General features: G+C 49.6%; 1 long non-coding RNA gene across 1 annotated transcript; it reads left to right on the plus strand.

Annotated features, from left to right (window-relative positions):
• Positions 1–7652: 7652 nt before the first annotated feature.
• Positions 7653–10220, plus strand: LOC147578776 (uncharacterized). Its single transcript, XR_015254352.1, has 2 exons — positions 7653–8182; positions 9602–10220. It is a non-coding gene; the product is annotated as an uncharacterized LOC147578776 (long non-coding RNA).
• Positions 10221–12554: the final 2334 nt, after the last annotated feature.

The raw sequence follows: 12554 nt of genomic DNA on the forward strand, positions 1-12554 counted from the left end.
TGTGGAATATTCTCCTTTATCTCTAGTAATGCTCCCTACCCTAAAGTCTACTTTGCCTGATATTAGTATAACTTCTCTGGTTTTATTTTATTTAATCTTTACAGCTTTCTTTTGATTAGTCGTTTATTTTGTTAGTCTATGTTGTTAGAGTTAAGGTGTCTCTCGTATTCAACTTATAATTATTTTTTAAAACTCAGTCTTATAGTCTGCATTTTAAGTAGAGAATATAGTCCATTTACATTTAATGCTATTGCTGCTATTTTAGGATTAAATGTATCATCTAGCTATTGGATTTTTACTTATGCAATTTGTTCTTTATTATTTTTTTTATTACTTTCTTTTGAATTGATACATCATTCTTGTTGTTCCACTTTTTGGCTCACTTAGCTTTTTAGTAATTTATACTTTTTATTTTCCTTCACTGGTTTCCCTAGAGATTACAGCATTCATCCTTGACATATCATTATTCAATTCTACCTCAAATTAGAAGATTTTTCATTTCGTGGACAATGTGAGTACTTTGCAACACTTTAGTCCAACTTATTCCTCTCAACTTTGGTACTATTGTTATAATAAACATGAATTCAACATATATTTTTAAAACCCAAAAGCCATTTCTACTATTGTTTTAAACACCCAATGTTCCTTTAGGTTTAATCTAAATGTTAGCACTTTCCAGTTTCTTCTGGCATTGCCATATTTCCACCAGGAGTTATTCTCCTTCTACCTGAACATCTCCCTATAGTGTTTACTCGAGGGTCTGCTGGTAATCAATTCTCTGTTTTTGTTTGTCTAAAAACTTTTTAATACACTTTTTAAAATGTTTATTTATTTTTGAGAGGGAGAGGGAGAGAGAGAGGGCACGTGCAAGTAGAAGAGAGAGAGGAAGACAGAGGATCTCAAGCAGGCTCTGCACTGACAGCAGAGAGCCCAATGCGGGGCTCAAACTCATGAACCACGAGATCATGACCTGAGCAGAAGTTGGACACTCAACCAACTGAGCCACCCAGGTGCCCCTACACCTTTTTCTTTTGAAGAATGTCTACCATAGATATAGAATTTTGTTGGTAGCAATTTTCTCCTAGCATTTTAAAGATATTATTCTATCACATTCTGGTTTCAATAATGTCTGTGGAAAAGTTACCTTTCAGTCTTATTGCTTCTATGATGGCAATGTACCTTTTTCCTCTTTTGTCTTTGTTTCTCTCCAGTTGTACTATGATGTGTGTAGGTATATTAAGTTTTTTTTTCTGCTTAGGGTACTTTATCACTTTTGTAAAACTCTCACTGGTTATACCTTCAAATATTGCTCTTTCCCTTTTATCCTTGTCTTATCTCCTACTGGAAATAGAACTACATGTGTGACAGATCTTTTCACTATGTCCTATGTGAATTATTTTTCTCCCCATGCATTTCCAACCACTTTTTTCTATGCTTCAATCTGAAATATTTTCCAATAACCTCTCTACCAATTTACTAATCTTCTCTTTTGCTATATCTAATTTGCTTTTATTTATTTATTTATTTATTTACTTACTATTTTAGAGAGAGTGAGCAGGAACAGGGGAGGGGCAGAGGGAGAGGGAGAGATAGAATCTTAAGCAGAGACTGATGTGGGGCTCGATCTCATGACTGTGCCATTATGACCTGAGCCAAAATCAAGAGTCAGACACTTAACCAAATGAGCCTCCCACGTGCCCTTCTAATTTACTTTTAAGTTTATCTATGAAATTTCAACTTCAGTCATTATCTTATTATTTTTTTAGTTCTAATATTTCCAATACAGTATTTTTTTTATAGATTCAAGTTCTCTGATGAAGTTAATTTTTCATCTGTTTTCTTGAACATCTTCATCATACTTACTTAAATTCTGTATAAGATAACTCAAACACCTGGATCATCTTTGGCATTGTTTCTGTGGTCTGTATTTTTTCTTAGTTTTCTGTCATTTGGACCTATTTCCTGGCATGCTTGTAATTTTTTATTGAAAGTGAAATATTACGTATGAAAACTGTAAGCTCCTGAAAGATGTTATTGACTTCCAGAGACAAATTATTATTATTTTTTGACAGTTGAGTTTAGGAAGATCACCATGACCTACATAGGGCTTATCTATTTGCAGTTTGCCCATACTTCTAGGCGTCTCAACTGAAGGTTTAGGTTGTTGCTGGAACCCCTCCTCTCTGGTGGACCCAAACTACAATTTTTGTCATCCCAGCTCCATGAGACTGTTGTAATCCCCATTCAGCTCCTTAACCTCGTAGAAGCCGCTGTCTGACTGGTTTCTTGAGTTCTCACCCAGAGCTATGCATCTTAGGCTTTGGAAAATGTTTTGAAAGAAACTGCAGTGTTCTAGACTCACATGTGTGATTCTTTTTCCTCTGGATCTTGTGCTCACACTGTGGCTGCTTTGGTAACCCAAACTCCAGGTCAGTTTCTCAGTGACTGCTGCAAGCTCCAGCCACCACCCTGCTTCCTTCTGTGTGTCCTGTGCTGCCACCCAGCAATCACACCAGAGAGGCAAGGGGCTTCCCCTCACCTCTAAGCACTTCCCTTCCTTCCAGGACCTTGGCCCCTAAAGTCCTGGCTGCCTTGCTTGTTCTCCAGAAACTTCCAACAACTGCTTTCATGCATGTATCAGCCTTTGTAAATCAGGGGGGTTAGTATGCAAACAGTTCTGTCACAGCCAGAAGTTGGCTTTTGAATTCACGTCTCCTGTACTGCCCTGTTTTTTGCTGGCCCAAGAAATTGCTAAAACTGATATCAGTTCTCCCCAATGCCCATTTATCTTCTTGTCAACTCCAGAGCATATGACACTTGGCTGTCCAGGAGTGAAAGGCCATCAAAGGAGGCTTTACAGTAGAGATCACGGTACATGTACAGAACAACCATGCCCCTGGGGTTCACACTGTTGATATGTTGAGTTTCATGAAGAGCTCTGTTTGCCATGTCTGTACTTAGCCATCAGGGCTTCCCATCCACAGTACTTGTTTGTTCTTCACTGCTAACCTCTGCTATTCACCACCCTGCAAGGACACTCTCAGGAGATCTCACTGCCTCTCTGGGCCTGTTTCCCCTTCTAGAAGGTGAGGAGGAGGATTAGTGGTATCTGAGGTGTTCTTTCTTGACACGCTATCTTCTAGTTTTATCCTGGCTTAGCCATTGCTGAGGAATCTACTCAAAGGACTTGTTGATTTGAGGCAGGCATTGGACACAAGTGAGTGATCTTGTGAGTCTCACTGTTCTTGGCTAAGGGCCAGAGCATGTGCCCACCATAGTTTGGCATCTACCTTAACGAGTATTGGCAATGTGATCACAATTGATTGCTTGCTAAACCAGTGTTTGTGCCATTCTTGTTGAGACCATGGTAGAGGGGATTTCCCCACCCCCTGTTGTCTACCAGCATTTGGATGTGGGATGCTAACGCACATGTTCCTGGAGCCAGTCAAAAACACTGCTTTGCTCATACTTGGATTTTCTATAGTGAAACCAGTTTGTTTTGCTTCTCTACCTGACTGTGTATGCCTTGCAGAATTGTGAGTTGGGGTCATATGTCCTCCTATTTAAAGTCTGCCAGGGGCTTCCCATATCCTAGAATAAAATCTCAGTGTTGACATGGCCTCCTCCACATCCTCCAGGGACTTGGTCTGTACTGTCCCCTCTCCCTTGGACGCGCCTTCCTTCTCCCTTCTCAGGGTTGGCTCCTTTTCTCCTTCAGCTCTCGGGCTCCATGTGACCTCGTTAGAGGCCTTCCTTGTGTCTTGATGGAAGGGGGCACCTTGTCATTATTTCACACCCTATTCTTTTCCTTTCTAGCTCCCATCGGAGTGTGTCATTAGATAGGCATTTGTGGGAATATTTACCAACTTGGTTTTCAATTTAAATATTGAATTGATACAAAAGAATATTTAACATCTATGTGCGTGACATAATTATAGTATGTTGCCTGTCTGTGAACCACCCCCAGATTAAGTCCTGGAGTCCCTCTGTGTGCAGGTGCAGGGCTCTTCCCTCCCCCACCCTGGAGGTGACTGCCACCCTGAATTCTGTAGTACCCCCTTTGTGTTTCATTTTGTTTTACTACGTTATTTATAGTGCTCCTACCCAGTGTGTGTCTAGTTTTGTGCATTCTAAAACTTCATATAAATAGAACCACACCAAATATATGCTTTCTGATGTTGCATAATATCCTTGAGATCCATCCACATTGGTGTTTGGTTGGACGCTGCTAGAGAGCATTCTGACTTTGAGCTGATCACAGGTAATAGATCTCTTCTATGCTGGACGGACATTTCCACTTTTCTGGATGTTTTGGTCTTGAAGGACAGCTGGTGGGAGCCTTCTTCCCCTCACAGTTGTGCACCTACAGTGGCCGTCTCTGATGCCAAAGTGCTTTCCAAGGGCATCCTCGAACCCGGGCTTTCCCGCCAGTCTCCATGCCATGTGAGGCCAGGCCAGGTCTCTCCACTGTCTCCTCTAGGAAATAGATTTTCCTTAAATACTAACTGAGCAGGGGCACCTGGGTGGCTCAGTCGGTTGAGCATCCAACTTCGGCTCAGGTCATGATCTCACGGTTCGTGGGTTCGAGCCCCATGTCGGGCTCTGTGCTGACAGCTCAGAGCCTAGAGCCTGCCTCAGATTCTGTGTCTCCCTCTCTCTGCCTCTCCTCTGCTCATGTTTTGTCTCTGTCTCTCTGTCTCTCAAAAATAAATAGACATTAAAAAATTAAAAAGAATAAAAAATATTAACTGAGCAAATAAGAGAATGAGTGAATAACAAATTAAGTCTCCTGTGGTCTCATCAAGCCCAAGCTTTCAGTAACTTTCAACTCCTGGTGATGCCCTTTCTACATTGTCACCCAACCTCACTCCACGTCATCTTGCCGTGGTGTCCCCAGGCGTCTGGCCATTGACCTGGCCCAACCATGGCCATCATCTTCACCACATCCTGAACCTCACACTGCATCTTTCCAACATGGGACTCATTCTTGGTCCTCTTTCTTACCCCTCTACCCGAGCATTTCCAACTGATACCGGCCCTCATGGATCACCCCTTGAATATACGGTATCTGTTTGCCCCTGTGTCTCTCCTGCCGTCTCAAAGCAGTGCTAGGTGACTCAGCATTTGGATGGCGTCTCCTTCGTTCATGTGAACTCCAGCAGTTGTCAGAGTTTGTGTGGAGTGGGTAGGGGCATGTAGATGCAAGGGGGCTGGCCCACCTTCACCCCTGTCCGCATAGCTGGTTTCTCCCATATTTCAGCCATTTTGTACCTTTGAGACTTACACACACTCCCCCTGCTGGGCACTAACCAGCTAACCGTGTGCGCCTTCCCTTTGCTGTCAGCTCAAACACCGTCTCCTCTAGGAATGCCAGCCTATCTCAGCTGCTCTGAGCCCCCACAGTTCCTGGCTTCCCTCCACCTGCCTCTGTCTCCCACCCTTGGGCTTGCATTCCTGTCAAGGGCTGAATTGTGTCCCCCCAAATCCATATGTTGGTGTCTGAGCCCCCAGCACCTCAGAATGTGACCTTATTTGGAGGTAATGATTTGCAGATGTAATCAAGTTAAACTGAGAACCCACTGGCGTGGATTCTAATCTAGCATGACTGGTGTCCTCAGGGGAAGAAGACTTGAAGGCAGGGACATGGAAAGAGGGAAGACGGTGTTAGGATGCTGGGAAGGACGGTGGTCTACACACCAAGGAGAGGGTGTCTCTCACACCTTCAAAAGGAACCACCCTGCCGGGACCTTCATCCCAGTCCTCTGGCCTCCACAGCTGATAGAACTGTACATTTCTGTCGTGTGAGCCACCCAGTGTGGTAGTTGTTAAGATAGCAGACGCAGAAACAATCCTAAGGGGGGTCGTGTCTCAGCATCTGTGTTTCCCCATCACAGTCTCTGTTGAATCAAAATGAGTAAAGTGTCTGACGAGAACACACAAGACCTTGAGGGCTCTTCCATTGCAGTGCCTGGTGTGTGCAGAACACCTGGGGTATGCAGATCTTTCTAGAGGGAGGAGACCCTCCTGCCAGTGCCTCTGACTCCCCAGGATTTCGTACTTGGGAAGCTCCAGATGCACACTGTTCTCCCTAGTGTTCTGATAAATGACCTCTCAACACTGGTTGAATCTCCTGGGTGAATTACAATTGCTGTTTGTCCTTGATAATTTTCACAGCCCTTGGATAGAAATTGTCCAACCACTTCTTATGATAAGCTTATGCATCAACTATTGTTATTATATTCATTTTGACGATCGGGACACCAAGTCCCAGAGAATTTCATTCTAGGACCAGAATCTGCCCAGGGCTAGATTCTTTGTGTGAGAAAGTAGGCATGTATAAACTGGGACATTGTCTCATTTCTCGAGCACAGCTGGCAGGCCCACCCCCAACCCCGCTCAGGTCTCCCATGGCCTTGTCCAGCTGGTAGACAGGAACTCCTCTGCTTCTATTTCAGGACACCTTGCCTTTCTCCAGAACCAAAGAGCCAAGTGCTGAGCCAGTGACACCGCTGTTGACCCCCCCCACCCCGTGTGTGCAGAGAACCTCATCTGTTCCCTCCTAGAATGGATGCAACAGGCTCTCCGTGTTACTGGCCATAGTCTTCGGTGGGGTTAGGAAAATGATCTGGGCCTGCATTGATGCCTACATCTCCCCATTTCCCCCAAGGATGAGTGTGTGCACATGTGTGTGCACATGTGTGTGCGTGTGTGTGTGTGTGCATGTGTGTACACTAACACAGGCACCTGAGCTAAGGGAGGGGAAGCACTGCAGGTGGCCTCTGTCCTCCCTCTGTACCTGCCCACATCCCCAGCCCGGGCAGTACGTAATATTTCACTTTCAATAAAAAATTACAAGCATGCCAGGAAATAGGTCCAAATGACAGAAAACTAAGAAAAAAATACAGACCACAGAAACAATGCCAAAGATGATCCAGGTATTTGAGTTATCTTATACACGTCCCTTCGAGCCAGGGACCAGACACATCCACACAGAGTCTGGAGTCTCACCCTGGCCTCACCATCCCAAGATGACGTTTTCAACATGGCCCCTGGTATAGTCTGCGTGTATCCTCCCAAATTCATATGTTGGCTCCCAGCCCCCAGAGGGTTGGTGATGGTAGTGGTGTTAGGGGTGGTGCTTGGGTCATGAGGGTTGAGCTGGCTGTTTCTCCTATTTCTCTCCTCAAAGTTGGCTTCTGAAAAAGGGGGGCTTTACCCTTTTACTCTCATGAACGTGTTAGCACATTAAAAAATAAGAAAACGGTTTTGGGGGCACCTGGCTGGCTCTGTCAGTGGGGCAGGCCGCTCTTGACCTCAGGGTCGTGAGTTCCGGTCCCATGTTGGGCATAGAGATCGCTTAAAAATGAAATCTTTTATTTTTTTTTTTTTTATTTATTTATTTTTTTTTTTTGGGACAGAGAGAGACAGAGCATGAACGGGGGAGGGGCAGAGAGAGAGGGAGACACAGAATCGGAAACAGGCTCCAGGCTCCGAGCCATCAGCCCAGAGCCTGACGCGGGGCTCGAACTCACGGACCGCGAGATCGTGACCTGGCCGAAGTCGGACGCTTAACCGACTGCGCCACCCAGGCGCCCCTGAAATCTTTTATTAAAATGTTTATTTTTCTCGAGAGAGAGGGAGAGAGGGTTCACGCTAGAGTGGAGGAGGGGTAGAGACAGGGAGAGCGACAGAATCCCCAGCAGGCTCTGTGCTGTCAGCACAGAGCCCGATGTGGGGCTGTATCTCACAAATTGTGAGGTCACGACCTGAGCCGAGATCAAGAGTTGGACGCTTAACCGACTGAGGCACTCAGGCGCCCTTTAAAAGTAAAATCTTATAAAAAAAAATAATAATAATAATAACAGAACAGTTCAAACAAAAGCAGTTCCACAGAGTGTTTTTTCATACTGGATCATTCTTTATCTTTTTCTGGCCCACGCTGAGTGCGGGGTTGACCTAAGGCGGCCGAGGGAGTGAAGTCACCTGCCGGCCGGACAGAGCGCTAGGACGAGAGGAGGGCCACCTAGAGGTGTTCCAGAAAGGCCAGCAGAGAGGGTTCCCCCCGGACCAGCAAGACGTTCGTCCCCGAGGGCTCCAGACACTCGGCCTCAGTACACAGGTCACCAGCGACACTGGCGCTCGGAACTTGGCTGAGGACACGAGGAAAGGCGTCCACAACCAGGTAGGACTCCAGCAGTCCAGCTGAGCGGACATTCCGCACTTTATAGGGCTTATTTCATTTCCCTTTTGTATCGTACGCTTTTAAAACTTCCTATTTTTCGGCCGCCTCGACATCCCCAAGCACGCGCTGCGGGCTCCCCGCCCAAGTGGCCAGGCAGCCAGTGTGGTAAGGCTGCCCCCGCCCCAGGTCCCCTTCTTGCCCCCTAACTGTGACCAGGTGACATTCCAATGCACCGCTGAACCCTCACACGGCTTCCTGCGGGCTCCACACGGAGCCCTGACGAGGCGCTCTGGGGTCCCCACCTCCCGCTGAGCCCGCGCCGGGGGGCGCTCCTCCCACGTGGCCCCTGCCTCCCTCCCCCAGGGCCTTCCAGGATGATAAGTCCTCCGATTTCAGGCTTCCCCGAGTGCAAGTTCCTATTTAAACCAGCCAGCGTCCACACCGCCGGCTGCGGCTGAGGACCGTGGCGAGTGTCTCGTCGCTAATCTCAGCAACAAGCCCTCGACACAGCGACTCGCCTTCCGCTTTCCGACAAGGACCCAGCAGGTGCAGGCAGCCAATGGCATTCGTAGAGGTGTAACGTGCCAGAGCTCCTACTCATACTATTACGTTAAGTAGCCCTTCTGTCTAGCGGAAGGCTGGCGCGGCGGGCTCACGGGGTGACCCCGAAGTGCGCGGCCAGGGGCTGGGGCGTCCCTGAGCTCTGACTGGCCCGGATGTGCCTGGTAGAAATGAACGTGGAGCTTATCGCACGGGAGCTGGACGCGCTTCCGGGCTTACTGGCGGGCACACTTGTCGCCCCAGCTCCTGGCGGATCGATCGGTTGTCCGTTAAAGACTTCATGCTGCTTTTGAACAGAAAAGCGTGTCCCACCGAACGTAAACTCCTATTCGTAAGGAGCCATCCCAGCTGGCAGCTCGGTCGTCTTCCCAAGGTTGGGGGCGGGGCGGAGAGGCAGGTGGACAGAATGGCGAGTGGTTGGAAGGCGCCGTAACCCGTTCTGCTCTCCCCCGGCTGTGAGGGAAGCCAGGGAAGAGGAAAAGGCCTCCGTGGTCGTGCATACTCACGGTAAAGACCGCCGCCGCACGTCCCCTAAAAGCGGACTTGTGTAGCGACCAGCACCCTCGGACAGCTGGAGTCCCTCGGCAGGGCCCCGAGGAAAGAGCCCCCTCGGCAGGCGGTTCACGCGGTGGTGCGCATGCTGCTGGCGGCTGAGGCTGCCGTGGGCCCCCCCGCCCCGCGGGACCAGGGCCTCTGAAAGGTGGCTTTCAACCACGTGCCTCGAGTTGGGTTGCACGTAGAGCGTGGAAGGTCACGTCTGCCTGGACGTGGGCAGGAACCAGCCGATGGGCGGCTTGGGTGGTGAAGACGTTCGTGAAATTAACTCGAGGTCGCAAACACTTTGTTTTGCAAACACAGCGAGTATCCATCGGCAGTGCCTGGAGCCGGGGAAGCACAGGGGAGCAAGACCCGTCCCGGGGACCCCCCAGGAGGGCGGGACACCACCAGGAAGCCATCGCCACGTCCCCGAGGAAGGAAGGAAGGAAGGCGGGCCTTGCGCTAAGGTGGCTCTTACTTTGCGCAGGACCTGTGACTGATTTCAGCAAGCCGGCCCAGCTCTGGTGTCCTCAGGTTGTCCTCCCACGGCGCCCCCTGCCCTCCGTTCGCTGGAGGACTGCCGTCCCCAGCCCCAACCACCCGTGAAGCTGTTTCCACCTGCGGCACTTTCACTCGCCAGCCCACCCAGGCCAGCGGGATCTCTGGAATCCCAGACCATCAGAGTGGGGCCGCGGAGCGGGCCTCTGGGGAGCATCGGCCTGTGATTTTGGGGCTGGGGTTCCAGGAACCCACACATAGAATCTGCTTGGAGAACACAGTGCGGCTGCCGCTGAAAATCCCGAGAAGATGGGGCCCATTGTTATGAGTGATTCACTTTCCTGTTCTTTCTCCCAAACACGCGGACAGATCCGCTTGGAACTTGTGTTTCTTTGTTGTTGTTTAATAAAGCAGCAATCATATACCGTGTGAGATAATGGAACGGTTGGATGCAGACTGGAATTATTTTATTTTATGGAGTCTTAATTAGATTTGTAATGCAGAGCTCCTAAGTACCAAATGTTTGCTTAGATTTAATGAGACCTGTTATGGAGACTTGGAGAATTGTAATTCTCCTATTAGCTCAACAACGATACAGCTGCAAAATGTAGCATCCATCAAGTAACACGAGACGCTCCTGACGCAGCGGGGGATCCGGTCCGCATCGCCCCACACGGTTCCCCCGGGTTTCCTTGTGTGGCCCTTGCAGAAGAACCTCTCATCTTGGAAGCTTCTTTATTAAACCTTCAATGGTTTGCCCTCCCACCTGTGTCACGACCTCGGGGGCTCAGCTGGCCTTGCTGTCGGGCCAGGCGGAAGGTCCTCGGCCCAAAGCCCACGTCTTCGGGCCACGCCACACCCCGCCTTCCATGGGTCATGCCCGGGTACGGGGTCAGGGCACTCGGGGTCAAAACCATTGGGTTCTGCAGATAATTTATTGCCAAGAGTATCTAAGTTAAACAGGAAATCAGTTTTTCGTGTCACTATGTCCCATGGATCTTTTCTTCATCTGGAATTAACATTAACTGAGGGTCCCGTACTGTATTTTGCCTGATGTGACAACCCTGTCTCCTCCTAATCCTGATGGTGGGAGACTCCATCCTTCCGTCCTTTTGGTGTCCCTCCGTCCCCTCCCCTTCTTTCCTTCCACGATTCCCTCAGAAAATGGCAAAAGGCCTTGAGTGCTGATAACTCAGAAAATCTGATACTTGGAGCCTGGTAGCACTCAGAAACCCCCAGCAGCATCCAGAATCCGCCCAGAGCCCCTGGACCCCAGCAGCACTCGGTACCTCTCAATGGCACCCAGAAGCACCCAAACCCCCCCCCAAGAGCACCCAGCACCCCTAGCAGCATCTAGAACCCTCCAGCAGCACTCAATACCCCCCAACAGCACCCAGCACCCCCAGCAGCACTCGACACCCCCACAGCACCCAGCACCCCTCTCAGCAGCACCCAGAACCCCAAGCAGCACCCAACACCCTCCAGCAGCACCAAAGACACCCCAGCAGCACCTAGCACCCTTCTCAGCAGCACCCGAACCCCCCAGCAGCACTCAACACCTCCCAGGAAAACCCAGCATCCCTGAAGGAGTTCTTACTCCCTAGACCATGTGGGTGGAAAGGAGACAGCAGGAAAACCTGCTTCATCAGTGAGCTAACAGGTACACGTGGCCCAGCACCTGGCTCACAGCTGGTGTGCAAAGGTTCGTACCTGCTCTTGGACCCTCTCGGCTTCTTTCCTTTGTCCTGAATACAATTTCAGAGCACATCTAAAATGGATGTAAAGAGTCAGACTGGACAGCCTACTTCTGGGCCAGGGCTGGTACTAAAATGGTCTCCAAACTGTGCCTCCTATAAACAAGAGCTTTGGAACACCCCTCATCTTAGTTTTAATTGATGAATTTGCAGAGTGTGCATTGTGGTTTACTGGACACAGAGAGAGAATGAAAATGATGAGTTTAAATCAAAGGGAGGTTCTAGCATTTTCTCTGCTGCTCGCAGCTCCTCCTCCGTGCAGCCAGTCCTCCCCCACCGCCTTGGAGGCCCTCGGCCTTCCCCCTCCTGGTGCTCCCTCACCCTCCAGCCTGTCAAAACCCATTCAGAGGCCTCCCCGCTCCTTCCCTTCAGTCCCAAAGGCAGACGCTGTAAAGACCATCCCCAGATTTGGCCAAGGTGGGCCTCAGCTCCCTACGCCTTCCATACATGAGGTACACGTGAGGGTCTGCGGCACCTGAGGCGAGGACTCCCCTGGTCCCCTAACCCTCTCTCCTGTGGTCTCCTTTTCCTGTGAGTTCAGTGGAAAGAGGTTGGCATTTTTCAAAATGCACTTTACTGAAGATGCGGGTCAAGGGAAAATAAACCCATGAAAAGACATCTACTGGCCACCTCGGCGGAGCAGATCTCTCCTCCGAGAGGGCCGGAGACTGGGAGACGGAGTCAGTGGGAAAATCCTCCCACGGGGCGGAGGGCTGTGCAGGCTCTCGGGCGGTTTGCTCACCTTGGAGACGGAGTTCCCACATCCTTAAACTCAGGCGACGTGGGTGCCCATCCCAGAGGCTGTGGGGACAAACGGATACAGGTGCAAGGCGGAGCCCCTTCCCTTTGTCTGGTCGTCATGAAGATCTGCTCTCACTGTTCATGGGGTCTGGGTGTCCCCTTAACCTCCCAGACTGCAGTCTCTCTGTGTTGATGGGGGGCCGGGCAGCCTGACGGGGAGGTCCTGCGCACTGACACCCAGGGGCCTATAATTCCAGGCATGCGGACGGCAGCCTTCTTCT

This window comes from Puma concolor, chromosome C1 (assembly GCF_028749965.1).
Source record: "Puma concolor isolate L17-30 chromosome C1, mPumCon1.1.hap2, whole genome shotgun sequence".
Lineage (NCBI taxonomy): Eukaryota > Metazoa > Chordata > Mammalia > Carnivora > Felidae > Puma > Puma concolor.